At 40.8% G+C, this 17060-nt stretch overlaps 1 protein-coding gene across 7 annotated transcripts in view; it reads left to right on the plus strand.

Moving 5' to 3' along the window:
* The first annotated feature begins 4838 nt into the window (after positions 1 to 4838).
* Positions 4839 to 17060, plus strand: part of WDR33 (WD repeat domain 33) — a 116461-nt gene continuing 104239 nt past the window's right edge. For 3 of the 7 annotated variants that reach the window (XM_043488180.1, XM_043488182.1, XM_043488181.1), the window contains exon 1: positions 4852 to 5011. The gene's annotated coding sequence lies outside the window, so the exon portion shown is untranslated. Of the gene's footprint in view, positions 5012 to 17060 lie in introns of all 7 variants that reach the window. The other 4 variants (XM_043488184.1, XM_043488183.1, XM_043488179.1 and 1 more) reach the window with 3 other exon arrangements.

A 17060-nucleotide genomic window follows, 5' to 3' on the forward strand; every position in this document is an offset into this window, starting at 1 on the left:
TACCCCAGATCTGGACTGATTCTCAACACTCAGCATTATAGGAGAGACATGGGGTCAAGGGGCTGAGTATAAAACACCGCTATGGGGAAAGCTCTGGCCTCAATATCTGGGGCTTCTTTGGTCAGAGAACCCCCATGGTGGCCACAGGACCCAGCACTAGAGTAACAGTAACCCCGTTTTTGGACGCACTGCTTCCCCTACCTTAAGTCACATCCCCAGAGGCATGCCCTGGTAGAGCCCCCCTTCTTCTAGCCAAGAGCCGAGTAGCCCTGCCAGCAAGACTGCCTTTAGGGGCATATTTATCCCGGTCTCTGCCCCAGGAGCCCTGCTTATGAGGCGGGCACAAGAAGTAAGCTTGTTGTTATGGTTCCCTCATCACCTGCCAGGGTTTGGTTGGACACAAAACCGTCGGGCCAACCAAGTCATTTTCCTCCAGGTTAGGATCCAGTCACTCCCTTGGGGTCTAAGAGGTGAATGCTAGCCTGAGTGAATAGTGCTTCCTAGAGAAGAAGTCAGTGTCTATGTTCTTTCCAGGCTGGACCTTGTTATGAGCCCCATTTCGATGAGATACACATGTGTAGGTCTGACCTCTGTGATACTGGAGAAAAGTGGGCACCCAGAGATACAACATTCCCACCCCCTGCCCTGCAGTGTTCCACAAAAGTGGGTAGTTTGTGGCTGTTGTCCGCGGACAGAAGTCCTTGTCCTGTCCCCTCCAGGCACACAGTCCTCTTATTGAGTGCAACAGGTTCATCCCCTCTCTCAACCCCTCTCCCCACTTTTCTCTCAGAATCCTTGGGTCTTCTTCATAATTTACCATCAAAAAAATTTTTTACCATCAAGCCTTATTCTTGTTTTTCATAATGCTCACATGTTTGCACTCTGCAGATCATGCGGAAAACATTGACTTGTATGAGTGATGACTAGGAAGTCAGAGCTGTTTTAAAGTTTCCTGTGGCCCACTCAGCTCAAGGGGTGTGGAGAGTAGCACAAAAAAGGGAGAACAAGGGCAAAGGATAGAAAATAGTTACAAATATGGTATATAGTAATCCGACTATCTCAATAACACTTTAAATATGAATGGTCTAAATGTATCAGTTATAAGACACAGACCATCAGAATGGATTAAAAGACACAGACCATCAGAATGGATTGAAAGAACTACCTGTGCAGTTTGTGGGTGCATGCTCAGTTGCTCAGTCACGTCTGACTCTTTGTGACACCATGGACTTTAGCCAACAAGGCTCAGTCACGTCTCTTTGCGACGCCATGGACTGTAGCCAGCCAGGCTCCTCTTTCTGGGGATTTTCCAGGCAAGAATACCAGAGTGGATTGCCATTCGTTTTCCAGGAGATCTTCCGGACCCAGGGATCAAACCTGTGTCTGTGTCTCCTGCATTGGTAGGTGGCTTCTTCACCACTGTGCCACCTGGGAAGCTCCTTTAATGCTCTTAAATTTTACTGCGCTCCATGGCCATCACTTTTTGAGTCCTGAGCCACAGATCCAAATGGCAATTACCAGGAGGCACTTATGATTCAAATTCACTTCCTATGGCAGGTTCCTACTCCCTTGGCTAGGGGTAAGTGCAAATGAAGTTGTGACCAGGAACCTTTCCTCAACTCTTGAAGATATTGTAGAATCTGCTGCTAAAGCCATAGCTGTCTGATAAAAATCCCGAGACTCTCTGGCAGAAATGGTTTTTGATACTAGAATAATCCTTGATTATCTCCTGAGTAAGGAGGAGTTTGTGTTAAGGCTAATGTGACTTGTTGCACTTGGATTGACACTTCTGAAGAAGCTAAGATTCGGCTATATAAGATCAGAGAACAAACCAGTTATCTTATGAAAACGACCCTTCAATGTGGTCTTTCTCTGACTTATTTGATTCTGATTGATTTGGGTCTTGGGGGCTGCAGCTCCAAAGTACATGTCAGGTATTGGGAATTATCCTGCTTGTGGTAATCAAAGTAGTCTCCCCAGGGCTCAGTCTTCTCTGAAAATCTTCAAATGCATGTTTGCAGCCACTAATGAGCTAGCAAAAGATCTCCCTAAATCCAGAGCATCAGAAAAGGAATGAAGAGAATGACTGACTTAAAGTATGTGAATCTGATGTAGCGCCTATAAATGCCACAGAGAGATTCAGCAAAAGCTTAGAGAACTTCAGAGAAAGAGCTGGGAGTAGTGCCATTTCCTTTCATCACATCTCAGTTAGCCTGAGCATCTCACTGAAAGGGGGAAACTGATAAAAACAAGACAACAGGCCCCAAATGGAGTCACTTATGCTAAGTCTCACAGCACCAAACTGAGATTTAATTACACCTTTGCTCTCCCAGGAATGCAATCCTCAGTCAGTCAACCAAGAATCACATAAACAGCTCCAATTAAGTAGTAACCTACTTGATAGATCTCATCCCATAAAGGAAAGTGACTTTGCCACCATTCTACTTTTTTTTGGGAGAACTTCCTTGTCCCTTCTGCCTATACTCTCCTTGGAGCACCTTTCCATCTGTTAGATTGGGTGCTGCCTGATTCATGAATCATTAAATAAATTCAATAAAATCTTTAAAATTTACTCAGTTTAATTTTGTTTTTTAACACTACTCTGGAGTAGTGTAGATTTCCTAAATCTTTGCTTTTTGCTTTCAAGTTTGTGTACTGTCAAATGATGGTTAGCACTTTTTATGAAGAAAAAACAATAATTTTATAATTAAGGTATGTATTGGGTTGGCCAAGAAATTCATTTCGTTTTTTCCGTAAGATGGCTCTAGTAGTGCTTAGTTGTCTTTAACTTCATTTGAAACAATTTTGTTAGGTTATATTGTGATAGCTGTCGTATCAGCCTTGCATTAAAAAAAAAAGTCAAAATTAGTGAATTTTGTGTAGCCATTTTAATACTGAGGCTGGGAGGAAAAAAAGCAACATTTTTTGGCATATTATGCTTTATTATTTCAACAAAGGTAAAAGCACAACTGAAATGCCAAAAAAAAAAAAAAAAGATTTGTGCAATGTATGGTGAAGGTGCTGTGACTGATTGAACATGTCAAAGTGGTTGGCCAAGTTTCATGCTGGAGATTTTTTCTTGCTGCATGATGCTTCATGGTCAGGTAGACCAGTTGCAGTAATTGAGAACCACTGACATTATACCATGAGAAAGACAGCCAAAATACTCAAACTATCCAAATCAAGCATTGAAAATCACTTGCATCAGCTTGGTTAAGTTAATTGCTTTTCAAACTGTTAGGTGCCGTTTCAGGAGCTTTGAAGTGCTCTGGTACCACAGTCCTTTATGTCTCAGTACAGAAAGAATTCAGCAAGAGGCAAAGTGGTAGATGAGAAGTGACCTGATTAGAACAGGATGCTCCTGAGGTTTACAACAGGCAGGCCAAGGGGATGCCGTGTCCTGAGAACTTAGTGGGCTGCAGTTTTATAATCAAAGGAAAAGTCGGGAAGGGGAGAACTCTGTCTTGAGTAGAAGTCATACTTTCATTATCCGCTCCTTCTACCAGCTGGGCATGGGTTTTCTTATCCCTACATGGTCAAGCTAGGTCCACAAATTATTGTTTTTTACACGTGCAGAGAGCGTGTCCTAGAGATCATTAATTTACTGAGCTCCCTAGGTAGGATGGGGGGCTCATGCCACCATTGTTTTAATGATTTCAGGTCTGTCTCCCGCTTCTGTAGCATGGTTTTGTTGTTAAGCAAACCAACTCTCTTTAGTAATCATTAACTAACAGGGGTCTCCCCTATTTTTTCTACTTAAAATTCTCTAGTGGGATTAATTATTTAATCACCTACATGGTTGCGCAGTGGCAAAGAATCCACCTGCCAATGCAGGAGAGGCAAGAGACAAGGGTTCAATCCCTGGGTCAGTAAGATCCCCTGGAAAAGGAAATGGAAATGGCAACCTACTCCACCGTTCTTACTGTGAAAATTCCACTGACAGAGAAGCCTGTCCGGCTATTGTCCTTGGGACTGGAAAGTCCCATACCACTGAGTGACTGAGCACACGTGTCCCTTTACTCTGTCCCTATCAATGGCATGACTATACCACAATTTATTTACTGGTACACAGGTTCCTCTGTCCAAAGAAATCTCCAGGAAAGACTACTGGGACAAGTAGCCATTCCCTTCTCCAGGGGATCTTCCAGACCCAGGGATTGAATTCAGGTCTCCTGCATGCAGGCGGATTCTCTACTGTCTGAATCACCAGGAAAGCCCTGTTACAAATAAAGCTGCTATGAACATTCTCGTGTAAACCTTTGGTGGACACGTGCACTCAGTTCTCTTGCAGGGGAACTGCTGTTTTAGGGTGAGTGTATGCTTAACTTTAATAGACACTGCGGAAACCCTTTTCTAAACTGGTTGTACCCTAGGGCTCAAGTTTTATAACTCAGTATCCACTCTCATTTAGAAAGGAGATACTTAAGAGACACTAGGAATGCACAAACAAGTCAAGGTGTGCTTGACTCAGCTCGGTGCGTTTCTTCACATTCTCAAGATATTGTCAGCCAGAACCCCTAATTTCACGGGTGAATAAACATACTAGCAACTGCAGTACAGCCCACGAACAAATTTCTCATTTAAATTTTCCAAATAGGGGTATTTCTAACAGCACCAGGGGTAGCTCACAGGGTGAAAAACAGTAAGGCGGCACCACCTCCCCTGATCCCTTCTCTCCAAGGAACGAGGACCTCTTCTCATCCGTAACAAAGAAGTCGCTCCGAGAGGCCGCGTGAAGTTCCGGTCAGGCCCCGCCTCTCAGCTAAACACATGCGCAGAGTTACCCTACGGAGTCCTTCGGCCCGGGCGCGCGTGACGTAGAGGCGTACGCCGGTGCGTGATGACACACGGACGTGCGCTCGGTGGCTCATAGGGGAAGATGGCGGCTGCTCTTTTGGAGGAGTGGGATTGAGAGGGGAGGAGGGGGGGGCCCCGACGGGAGAGACATTCCTGACTGTGAAGACGAACATATCGCTCGCCAGTCATTAGGACCTCTGATCAGCGCCTGAGGGTGAGTGCGGCGGCGGCATGGGACCGCTCACCTGCCGCAGGCGGCCGCACTCCGCCATTTTCATGCTCGGCCGTTGCGTGCTTTGGGGACCTCAGGGGTGCCTGTGGACGAGTTGGAAGAGTTGGGAGGATCGACCTCCCGAGAGCTCTTTGAGGCGGGTTTGGGCCTTACGGGAGGGGGCTAGCAGCTTGAGGCATACCGGGAATGGCGGACACGGCAAGGCTAAGGCCCTGACTTGGGACCTGTGGCGACGCGAAGACGTAGGTAGGGTAGGCCGCGAGGAACACAGAAGTTTGGAGGAGTGAAGCGCCTTAAAACTGAAATTGGGGGCGGGAGTGGAAGGGGTTGGGCCGAGAGTTGAATGGTTTGAGTGGTTGGTTGAAGAGGTCATGGGAAGTTAGTTAATAGAAACCTGTGAAACGGCGAAGGTTTAGCCTCGTTTTTATCGTGACCTGAAGTCTGTAATTTTAACAGGTATAAATCCACAGCTAGGTAGGCAAAAAACCTCTGCTCCTGCTCCTTTGGAATAGCTTTATTACTGTTTTGTTTGGTTTAGATCGTGCTCTCTGCAAGTGGCCGTTAGTAACTCCCTGCATATTTCTGATTTTGAGTTCTGGCAGTTAGATACTTAGGATTAGAGAAGGCTTTTTTTTTTTTTTTTTGAGGAAATGTAAAAACTGTTGATATGTCCATGTAAACCCTTGTAATTGGTGGTTCTTCCGGAGAAAGGAGAAGGAGGCGGGTCGATAGGGAATTCGGTAATTGGACCTGTTTAAATCAAATCAGAAAAACATGGATTATTTCTAGAAAACCTGTCATGAATGATTTGAAGTATTTTCTACTCAGATGACATTATGTTGAGTGTTACGGGAACTTTGGAAGACTAGAATATGAACAAAAAGCCTGTGAGGAGTACCTCTTACGAAGCCTGAGTGGACTTTTAAGTACCCTCTGGAGATTAGTGCACGCAGTATTTTTGCCTGTGAATGTGATGCAGAGGTAGACTTATTTAGTTCAAACAAAAACTTTTAGTTAAACAGAAACGTGTTCATTGTTCCCCGATGGCATTTTTTCCCCTCTAATCTTAATTGCATTTGGCCTCTCTTATTACCATAAAGTACTTTTGCACTTTTTAATTGGTTTCCTTGCCTAGAAGAAGACAAAATACTGTATCGATTTGCATTTATGTTGAGGCCTTACGTTCTGTATTTGGCCTTTTTCTTGAAGTTTAGAGAAAAATTTTTAACTTTTGGTATTTGGAGGAGGAATTTTAGTAGAAGGTTGGCCTTAAATCACAGTGCTTTAGGAAAAAGATAAATCCTTATCTCTGAAGTTGATGGCTTAACTTGCATTCTTTGGTTGGTGAAAAATATTAAAACGCAGGTATTGCCATCAATTTTACCCTGACCTAAGGCTTTAATTACACCTTTAGTAACCATTTAAGGTGCTTATTCAGAGCTCTTGTATGCTAAGTAACAAGTTCTGTATACTTTTCACACTACTTAGGGAAAAATGTTAATTGTTGCTGAAACTATTTCATATTTCAGAATAAGAAAGTAAGGCAACGTAAAGTTTTATAACTGTCACAAATATATTGACAAAGATATTAGTGAAAGCTTTTCACCTAAGAATGTATTTATGTTATCCTTTTGAGGTTGCTTAGCAGAAAAGGGGACTTTTACATTAAAGTAGTAGTAATTAGAGCCCGCAGGTTAGAAATCTTCATTATCAAAGTATATTTAGTTGTCCAGCTCACCAGTCTTTTAAGCATTCCAGATTTGTTTTTTAAGATTCCAATTGTCCTAGTTTTCTGCCAAACATTAGTCCAGGATTTTTTTTTTTTTTTTAGTCCAGGATTTTATTTGTGTTGTAACTTCTGCTTTTGAGAGATTGTTTTTTTTCTTTTAGATTAGTGAAAATTTCTCTGATACTCATATATGCATTGTATTGGAAAATATTTTTACTCTCATCCTTTCTGGCCTTAGAACATTTTAGTATTTTTTAGTAGTGACTGACTTTATAATGTTTGTTTTGCATCTTATAATCATAATTTGAGTGCTTGTAATTTTCTAAGATCTAGGTAGTATTTATTGGAAAGGCTATGGGTTTTAGCAGTAGATAGACCTAGGTTTGAAGGTCTGTCTACTGGTTAGTCTCTCCACTACCTAGCTTTTTTACATTTGGTCACTTACATGCTGAACTTCAGTTTAAAAATGTTAGTTATAGTACTTATCTCCAAGGTAAAAAAAGTACATAGCATTCAGTAAATTTTGGCGTTTTTCTTTTGTGACTTGAATTTGATGAAGTCCTTTTTTTTTTTTTTCTAATTGAGTTGTTAGTTTTAGGTGTACATAAGTACAGTAATGCTTTTCTATTAGTATATATTGCAGAATGATCACAATGAGTCCATCACCATACAGTTATCCTTTTTTTTGTTATGAGAACTTTGAAGATCTACTCATTTAGAAAATTTCAATATGCAATATAGTGTTAACTGTAGTTGCTATGTTTAACTTACTTTAGAATTGGAAATTTGTATATTTTGATCCCCTTCATCCATTTGGTCCATTTCTACCTTCCCCATTTTTACTTTTTAAAAATTAACTCAAATGTCTTTGTTGGAAACAAAGATTGGATCAATCTTATTCCTCTGGTAAAGTAAGTACTCCCTTCCCTGTGTTTAATGAAAGAGTTTTGTGTATACCTCTTAATGTATTTTTTAACTTTAACTTTATCCAGTTATTTTTGGCTGCTCTGGGCACATGGGTTTTCTCCAGCTGTGGTTTGCAAAGCAGTGGGCTCTAGGCTGCGCAGGCTTCAGCTGTGGCACAGGGCTCAGTTGTCTCATGGCGTGTAGCATCTTCTGGGACCAGGGATGGAACCCAGGCCCCCTGAATTGGCAGGCGGATTCCCAACCACTGGACCACCAGAGAAGTCCTATTTAATGTATTTTGATTGGAGCATAACTTCTCCACTACTTTGTCAGCTCTTAGAAGGCAGATGCTACAGTGCGTATATTTTTTTTGTGCTCATAAAGCCTAAAGCATTATAAAAATTGAGTGAATGGTTTTTCTACAAAAATCCTCATCATGACTCTCCTGAGATCTGTACTTCACACAGACTGGGTTTATTTCTGCTCCTTTGCCCCTACTGGTGACGTGTTTGCCCATCCCCCTCCTTTCATACTGCATATCCTGTCCATTTCTCAAAGTCCAGCTACATCTTGTCCCAGTGAAGGGACAGGTGAGGTCTTCAGTGAATATTTGTTTATCTTCAACTGTGCCTCTGGTTAACCTAAGGTCTGTGTGACTGCCTTCTGTTACCCTAGCACCTGACACTATGCCTTACCTTTCGAGCGGGTCCTTGGGTGGGTTGACAGATGCACAGCTGTGCTTTAAGGCTGACTTTGTTATATAGCCACCTGCTCTTTTTACTTTCCCCACTAGTAAGATTCGGTTAAGGAGCAATTTCCCTTTATTTGTGTGTAGGATATTCTGGTAACTGTTTTTCTTTGTGTGTTAGGATAAATTGCAAACATCCAGAAAAGCTGAAAGAAGAATGCAGTGAACACCTATTGCCTTTCATTTAGATTTATCTGTTACTAACATTTTGACCATTTTGCTTTAACTCTCAGCATACCTCTCCCTTCAACAACCAGTTGAAATTAAATGCTGATATCATGCTATTTGTTCCCTAAATACCTCTTTAAACTAATGCCATTTTTCTACACTTTATATATTTTTATTGTAAACCAGCCTCCAGTTGAAACTATATAAAAACAGTTCCCTTTATTATGCTTTAGTCAGTTAACGTAAACCCTGGGTTGGGAAGATCCCCTGGAGAAGGAAATGGCAGCCCACTCCAGTATTCTTGCCTGGAGAATCCCATGGACAGAGGAGCCTGGCGGGCTACAGAGTTGGACACGACTGAGCGACTTCACTTTCACTTTCAGTTAACGTTGTCTCTGGCATGGACTTCTAAAGAATATGCTGTATTTGGGATTTTCTAATTGAATGCTTAAAATGTCATTTAACTTGTTTCTCTATTTTTAAATTTCCTATAAATTGAAAGTTAGATCTAGAGAGATTTAATTAAATTTGGGTCAGTATTTTTGGCGCAAATACTTCATAGATGGTAGTATGTAATTTACATTGCATGCATCAGGAAAGACAGAATTCTGGTTCTCCTGTTTCTAGTGATCTATTAATAAGGTGGTGAGTATTTCCAGATGTTTGCCCCACTGTTTACAATGCTAAATTTACTTGTTTAGTGTGGTGTCCATTGAATTTCTTCATTGAAAAGGTACATTTTCCCCTGTCACCTAATGGTTGATGATTGTTGGCCTAGTCATTTAATTTGGAGTTATAAAAATTGAATAAGTGAACTTTCTACAAAAATTCTCCCCACGGCTCTGTTATTTCTTGGCTGTTTTCTGTTAAAAAAAAAAAAGTGCTTCCCCCTCCTTTATAGTTTTTAAAATTTTATTTATTTATGGTTTTTGATGATCTGGGTCTTTGTTGCTGTGCGTGGACTTTCTCTAGTCGTGGCAAGCAGGGGCTACTTCCTAGTCATCTGCACAGGCTTCTCACTGCGGTGCCTTTTCTTCTTGCACAGCACAGGCTCTAGGCATGCGGGCTTTGATAGTTGCAGCCCTTGGGCTCAGTAGTTTCAGCTGACTGGCAGGGAATTCCCCCTATTCTGTGTGTTTTTTCCTGAAACATCTGGAGTTCTTGATAGCTACCATGCATCTTTCCCTTAAGGACACCATTCTCTTTAATACCCAGAATATTAACAGATTCTACAGACTTGAGTTTTGAGCAAGCTCTGGGAATTGGGGATGGACAGGGAAGCCTGGTGTTCTGCAGTCCATGAAGTCGCGAAGAGTCGGATATGACTGAGTGACTGAACTGAACTGATGGACTTAATGTAGGTACGATATCTGATACTCAGATTTCATATTACAGTTTCTCCAGTTGTCTCAATGACATCCCTTGCAGAGTTTTTTCCTCTGTAATTTAGGTTCCAGTCTAGAATTGAACGTTGTATTTAATTGTCATATTTATTTAGTCTTTATGATTTTTTTAAACTTAAAAAAATTTATTCATTTTTGACTGTGCTGGGTCTTTGTTGCTGAGTGAGCTTTTTTCTAGTTGCGGCTCCTGGGCTCTTGAGCACAGGCTCGATAGTTGTGGCACGCGGACTTAGTTGCTCTGAGGCCTGTGGGATCTTCCCAGATCAGGGATCAAAACCAACTAATAAAAATAAATGGAAAAAAAAAAAAACAAACCTGTGTCTCTTGCATTGACAGGCAGATTTCTTTTCCACTGAGCCACCAGGGAAGCCCTCTTTAGTCTTTGGTTGGTCAGTTGTTTCTATGGCCTTTCTTTCTTTAATGACTAACTTTTCTTTAAGTCTAGTCTACTAGTTTTGTTTTCTCCTGATTTTTGGAGTATTACTGTTTTTTTTTTTTTTTGATGTGTTAGTCAGTTGTAGTTGTTACTGTTTTCCATGCTTAAGTTGTTGCAGACTTGGCTAGTGTGAGTCCCTCTTTAAGCTGGTTCTTGTATTCCCACCCCACCCCATGGTTTTTTTTTTTTTTGTCATGCCACGTGACTTATTCCTGGATCAGGGGTAGAACCCATGCCCCCTGCAGTGGAAGCTCTGTGTTCACCAGGGAATTCCCTCTTCAAAAGGAATTCCCTTTTGGCTGAACCTAATTAATCTTGGAGAGCTTTTTTCTTGGTTTTTTAGCAAAACAAAATAACCCACGTCTTTCTGTGTTTTCCTGTTTTTTTTATGTTTTTCTGTTTCTCCAAAAAGTCTTATTTTCTTTTGATAGAAAATGATATTCATAAATTTTCAGATTTGGGTGGTTGGTAACATATACACTGTTACTAGAGTGTCTGTGTTCTGGGCTCCCTTCATTGGACAGATAGAAAACATGTTTTCAAAAACTGTTTGTATTAGTATTTTAAATTCCAGTTTAAAGTGAACATTGTTATTGGGATTTGTTACAAGGAAAGTAGATTCAACTGAGTGCAGTTGATTTCTTTTCAGTCCTTTTTCCTTAGATCGTATTCCACTAAAAATGAACAGTTAGAGGACTTCCCTGGTAGTCCAGTGGTTAAGAATCCTTCTGCCAGTACTGGGGACACTGGCTCAATCCCTGGGCTGGAAAGATTCCACATGCTGTGGGCAACTAAGTCCATGTGCTCTAGAGCCCGTGCTCTGCAACCAGAGAAGCCACTGCAATGAGAAGCCTGCGCACCACAGCTAGAGAGTAGCTCACCACTACCCCATCACTGCAACTAAAGACAGCCTGCCGGCAGGAGGGGAGACCCAGCACAGCCACCCTCCCCCTGCCCCCACCAAAAAAAAGAACTGTGTTCAAAAGTTACTTGAAATGACACTTTTTTGTTTATTTGAGCAATTTGATTAGTTTTGACTATTAAGTCAGACTTTTTGCTTTTTGTTAATGATTGGGTGTGTTTTTTTCTTTACTTTTTTTTTTTTCTTTTTCTTTACTTTTTAATATAGTAAATATTTACATGGCTTAAAACTTGATACAATATTGAAAGAGTATGTAAATCTTGCTTCTGTTTCTGAGCTGTCTATTCCTTTCTTACTCAACCAAAGTATGGTATGTTTATGTCTGTATCCTTATTTTCTTTTTCTTACAAAAGAGGTATACTATAAAAAACTTGTTTTTTAAAACAATAATTTTATTTATTTTTTGGCTGTACTGGGTCTTTTCTCTAGTTGTGGCCTTCGGGCGCTGCTTTCTAGTCGTAGGGCATGGGCTAGTCATTGCTGTGGCCGCTCTTGTTGCTGAGTCGTCTAGGAGTTGCGGGCTTTAGTAGTGGCGGTGCAAGGGCTCAGTCGTTGTGATTCCCGGGCTCTGGAGCACAGGCTCGATAGTTGTGGCATAGGGGCTTAGTTGCTCTATGGCAACAGGATCTTCCCAGACCAGGGATCAAACTTGTGTCTTCTGCATTGGCAGGCAGATTCTTTACCACTGAACCACCAGGGAAGCTTGGGTAATTTGATTTTTGTTGTTGAGTTGTAGGAGTTCTTCATTTATTCTGAATATTAACCGCTATTGGATTTGCAGATGTTTTCTTCCATTCTATAGGTTGCCTTTTCACTCTGTTGATTGTGTCTTTTACTGCACAAAAGTTCTTAAGGTTAATATATTCTCATTTGTGTGTGTGGGACCCTTATTTTTTCCTAACAATATATCCAAGAAATCATGCTATGTCAATTCAGTACTCCCCCATCCCCCATGTGATTTATAGTAAGAAGCATGTGTTTTGTCTTTGTCAGGTTTCTGGCATAGAACTCCTAAAACTCTTGGAATTTTCTAAGTGATTCGAGTGATAAAGGTGTTTTGATATTCATGACAAACCCCTTGAAAGTGAAAGAAAGTGAAGTCACTCAGTCGTGTCCGACTCTTTGAGATCCCATGGACTGTAGCCCACCAGGCTATCTGTCCATGGGATTCTCCAGGCAAGAATACTGGAGTGGGTTGCCGTTTCCTTCTCCAGGGAATCTTCCCGACCCAGGGATCGAACCCAGGTCTCCCGCATTGCAGGCAGGCGCTTTAACCTCTGAGCCACCAGGGAAGCCCAACAAACCCCTTAAATCACTTAAAACCCCTTAAATCGAGTTTATGTTAATGAGGTGACTTTTGGAAAGCACCTAAGGGTGAAGGGAATCCACACATGTTAAGAGGATTAGAACTTTCCAGTTCCACCCTCTAGGAGGGGAGGGGGGTTGGAGGTTGAATTAATTGCCAGTTATTTAGTCAAACATGCCCAGGTTAGGAAGCCTTCATAAATACTCTGAAAGAACATGGCTCATGGTTTGGAGAGCTTCCGGATTGGTGACCACATGAAGATTCTCAAGAAAACTGGTGGGCTCTGAGAACTCTGAGACCCTTCCTCCATTCATTACCTTGTGCATATCTTCTACCTGGCTTTTTCTGATTTCTGTTGTTTATAATAAAGAGGTAACCTAGTAAATAAAGTATCTGGTTGTTTTCACTTCTTGATTATAGCAAATAATACTGCTATGACCATTCGTGTACAAGTTTTTGTGTGGATATAATGCTTTTGGTTCTCTTGGGAATGTACCTAGAATTAGAATTGCTGGGTATTATGGTAATTGTATTCTTAGAATTTAGGGAAATTCTGACCTGGTTTCCTAAGAGGCTGAACTATTTTATATTCATTCCTACCAACAGTATATGAGGGTTCCAATTTCTCCACATTCTCACCAACCCTGTATGAAGTGTTTTCCCTTTGTGTTTTGATTTGCATTTTCCTAATGATGCTTAGCGTCTTTTCATGTCGTTACTAACCATTTGTATATCTTTAGAGAAGCAGCTATTGTCCACTTAAAATATTGGTTGTCTTTTTAATATTGAGCTGTGAGAGTTCTTTATATATTCTAAATGCTAGTCCCTTATCAGTTACATGGTCTGCAGAATTTTTTTCTAATTATGTGGATTGTCTTTTCATTTTCTTTTTTTTTCTTTTAATACTTCTATTTATTTTTGGCTTTCTGGGTCTTCCTTACTGAGAGGGCTTTCTCTAGTTGCAGGGGCTGGTGGGGGGCGGGGGGCTCGTGTGGTTGCTGTGCTCAGGTTTCTCGTTGTGGTGGCTTCTTTTGTTGTGCAGCACAGGCTCTAGAGTGCACGGGTCTCAGTAGTTGCAGCACATGGGCTCAGTAGTTGTGGTACATGAGGTTAGTTGCTCTGTCGCATGTGTGATCCCTCTGAATCAGGGATCAAACCCGTGTCTCCTGCATTGGCAGGCAAATTCTTTACCGGTCAGCCACCAAGGAAGCCCTGTCTTTTCACTTTAAAGATGGTTTTATTGAAGCGCAAAAACGTTGTAATTTTGATGATGTCCAGTTTGTCCATTTTTTCTTGGGTTGATTGTGCTTCTGGTGTTGTATCTTAAAAAGGCTTCACCTAACCTGAGTCACAAATATATATATTTGCTGCATTTAGTGCAGCTAGTAATTGGTTAAGCAATTGATTTTCCCAACGAAAAATGTAGATTGTTGTCCATGAGTATGCCTAAGAAAATGAATTTGACTGTTTAGAAAGCTCTGATGAGTTTGCCTTTGTGGTAAGAAATTAATAAGCTTTAGTTTTAGCTGTAATAAAAGCAATTTTATGTAACTATACTGAACCTTTATAAAGGGGAGATTCACATAAAAAATAACGGACTTATGTTTCATTGGTGAAATTTTTTTAAACTTTACTTTTTAACTCAGTAATTATATCCTTAATAACCAGTGTATTTTTGAAATTCAGACTGATTTGTTTGAAGGGGAAGACCAAACTAAGACAGTATGTGTCATAGGGTAAAAACACCACAAATGCCCCAGTGACTGAGGAACTAGTTAGGCTTGTAGGCCAGTGTGGGTAATAAAAGCAGAAGCGGAATCACTGTGCCAAAATCAGGAGGCACTCAAAACCTTAAGCTTTTCACTTTATCTTGCTGTTGACAAATTAGAAATATTCAGGACCATCTGTTTAGGATTCTGCCTTTGGTAATGATTGTGTATTTTGTTAAATGTTTTTATATTCAGTTTAGTTGTTAAGCTAAATTTAAAACTGAGTTGAAAAGAAACTGGAAAATTCTTACCTGCTGTCTGTATAATCTTGAAATTTTAGAATTATTTAACTTTAGAGGTCATAAGATCTAGACTCTTAAAGAAGCAGGATTGAAGAGATTAACTTTGTTCGAAGTCACACAGTGGAAGAATACAGGTCACTTGAAAACCTGTGTAGTATTCTTTTCTCCACCTTAAAAAAACCCCCCAAAACCCATCAACATTTCAGTGTAACTTTGGAGAGCTTTTTTGTTCACTGTCTTCATGAGAGAGCTAAAATTATAAGTTTACATAGCCAGAAAAGTCTAAAATAGGAAGATCTTCCATCAGGAAGTAAGTGATCATATTATTCTGTGGTCTTGAGGTTGTTATATGTAGCTTTGTTCAAAATTGATTACCACCTGGGACTTTGTTGTACTTCTGTTTTAGTAACAATGATTTCAGCTTTTAAATCTAGTATTTGACAGAATATCTTTTGGTAGATATTTTAGAAATTAATTAAATTATTTGGTCATGCTGTGAGGCTTGTGGGATCTTAGTTTCCTGACCAGGGATTGAACGTGAGGCCTCTGCAAGAGAAATGTAGAGTCCTAACCACTGGACCACTGGGGAATTCCCTCTTGGTAGATATTTTTTATCCAAACATGCCACATCTCAAATGAGTAGCTAGGTTCCTCCCTCATGTGTGTCATGTTCTCAAATTATAGTTTTTCTTTTTACCACCCACATTTTCTACCCACAATGCTCATTTGCAGCTGTGTTTTTTACAACAGTTTTGTGCCCAGAATGTTCATTTCCAGTTCATTGCCTATGTTCATAACCCTACTTAGTAATTTCTTTTATAAGTTATTTTATCTTTAGGCATTTGTTCATTCATACTTTTATACTGCATGTGTGCTAAGTCACTTCAGTCGCGTCAGACTCTTGGTGAACCTGTGGCCTGTAGCCTGCCAGGCTCCTTTGTCTGTGGGGTTCTCCAGGCAAGAATACTGGAGTGGGTTGCCATGTCCTTCTCCAGGGGATCTTCCCAACGCAGGGATCGAACCCATATCTCTTATGTCTCCTGCATTGGCAGGTGGGTCCTTTACCACTAGCCTCATTACCAAAAAAAGTGAAGAGTGTAAGAGGATATACAGTGATCTATCTCTTCCTTGTGGCTGTCCTCCAAGCCTCTTTCATCTATCCAGTAACTATAGTTATCAGTTTGTTGCGAATTTTTCCAGTGATAATTTGTGTTATATATATAGAAAATGTGGGGCTTCCCTGGTAGCTCAGCTGGTAAAGAAACTGCCTGCAATGCAGAGGACCCTGGCTCGATTCTAGGTTGGGAAGATCCCCTGGAGAAGGAATAGGCCATCCATTTTAGTATTCACGGGCTTCCCTGGTGGCTCAGGTGGTAGGGACTCCGCCTGCAGTCTGGGAGACCTGGGTTTTGATCCCTGGGTTGGGAAGATACCCTGCAGGAGAGCATGGCAACCCACTCCAGCTTTCTTGCCTGGAGAATCCCCCTGGACAGAGGTTCCTGGCAGGCTACAGTCCGTGGGGTCAGAGTCAGAGCTGACTGAGGGACTAAGCGCAGCACGTAGCACGTGTATTTACTGCAGATGTGTGTGTGTGCGCCTTTTTTGTTGATTCTCACATCCATGGTAGTAGTCTGTGCACTGCTTTGTACTGTTTTTCACTTAACAATATATCTTGGAGATTCTGAATAGAACTACCTTCTTTATAATAGTTGCTTAATATGTATTGTATGGGTATTTCGTGTTAACTAGTTCTCTAATTCATAGACATGGGTAGTTTCCAGTCTTTTGTTATTAAACACAGTACTCCATTGAATAACCTTATGGATATGTGTTTGTGCATGTGTGAGCATATGTAGGGATAAATTCATGGAATGGAAGTGCTTGGTCAAAGAAAGTGTACTGTCAATGTATGAATATGGTTGTTTTTCTCACACCAGACTATCACTTCTATTATCATAGTTTCTGCTTTCTTGAATGATATTACTTTCTAGTAAATGATGAGTCATTTTCAGCATGAGTAACAAGAGGAATTTAAAATCACTAATTTGTCCCTTTTTGATAATTTTCATGTGATATATGTTCCTGGGATGATTTATTATTGCCTACAGTAGTGCTTTCTATACTTTTTGGACCCCATAGAAATCTGATAAAAGTTATATTTTTCTTCCCAGAAAAAAAAGTGAATACCCATATTAGAATTTTACCTGTAATTATGAGGTGGGAGGGTCATTGAAATCCCTTTTTTCTTAAATTTAATTTTTTTTAACACCAAAAACATTTTGTGTTGGGGTTCAGTTCCAGTTCAGTCGCTCAGTCGTGTCCCACCCTTTGCGACCCCATGGACTGCAGCACGCCAGGCCTCCCTGTCCATCACCAACTTCTGGAGTCTATACAAACTCATG

The sequence above is a fragment of the Cervus canadensis genome, chromosome 15, assembly GCF_019320065.1.
Source record: "Cervus canadensis isolate Bull #8, Minnesota chromosome 15, ASM1932006v1, whole genome shotgun sequence".
Taxonomy (NCBI): domain Eukaryota; kingdom Metazoa; phylum Chordata; class Mammalia; order Artiodactyla; family Cervidae; genus Cervus; species Cervus canadensis.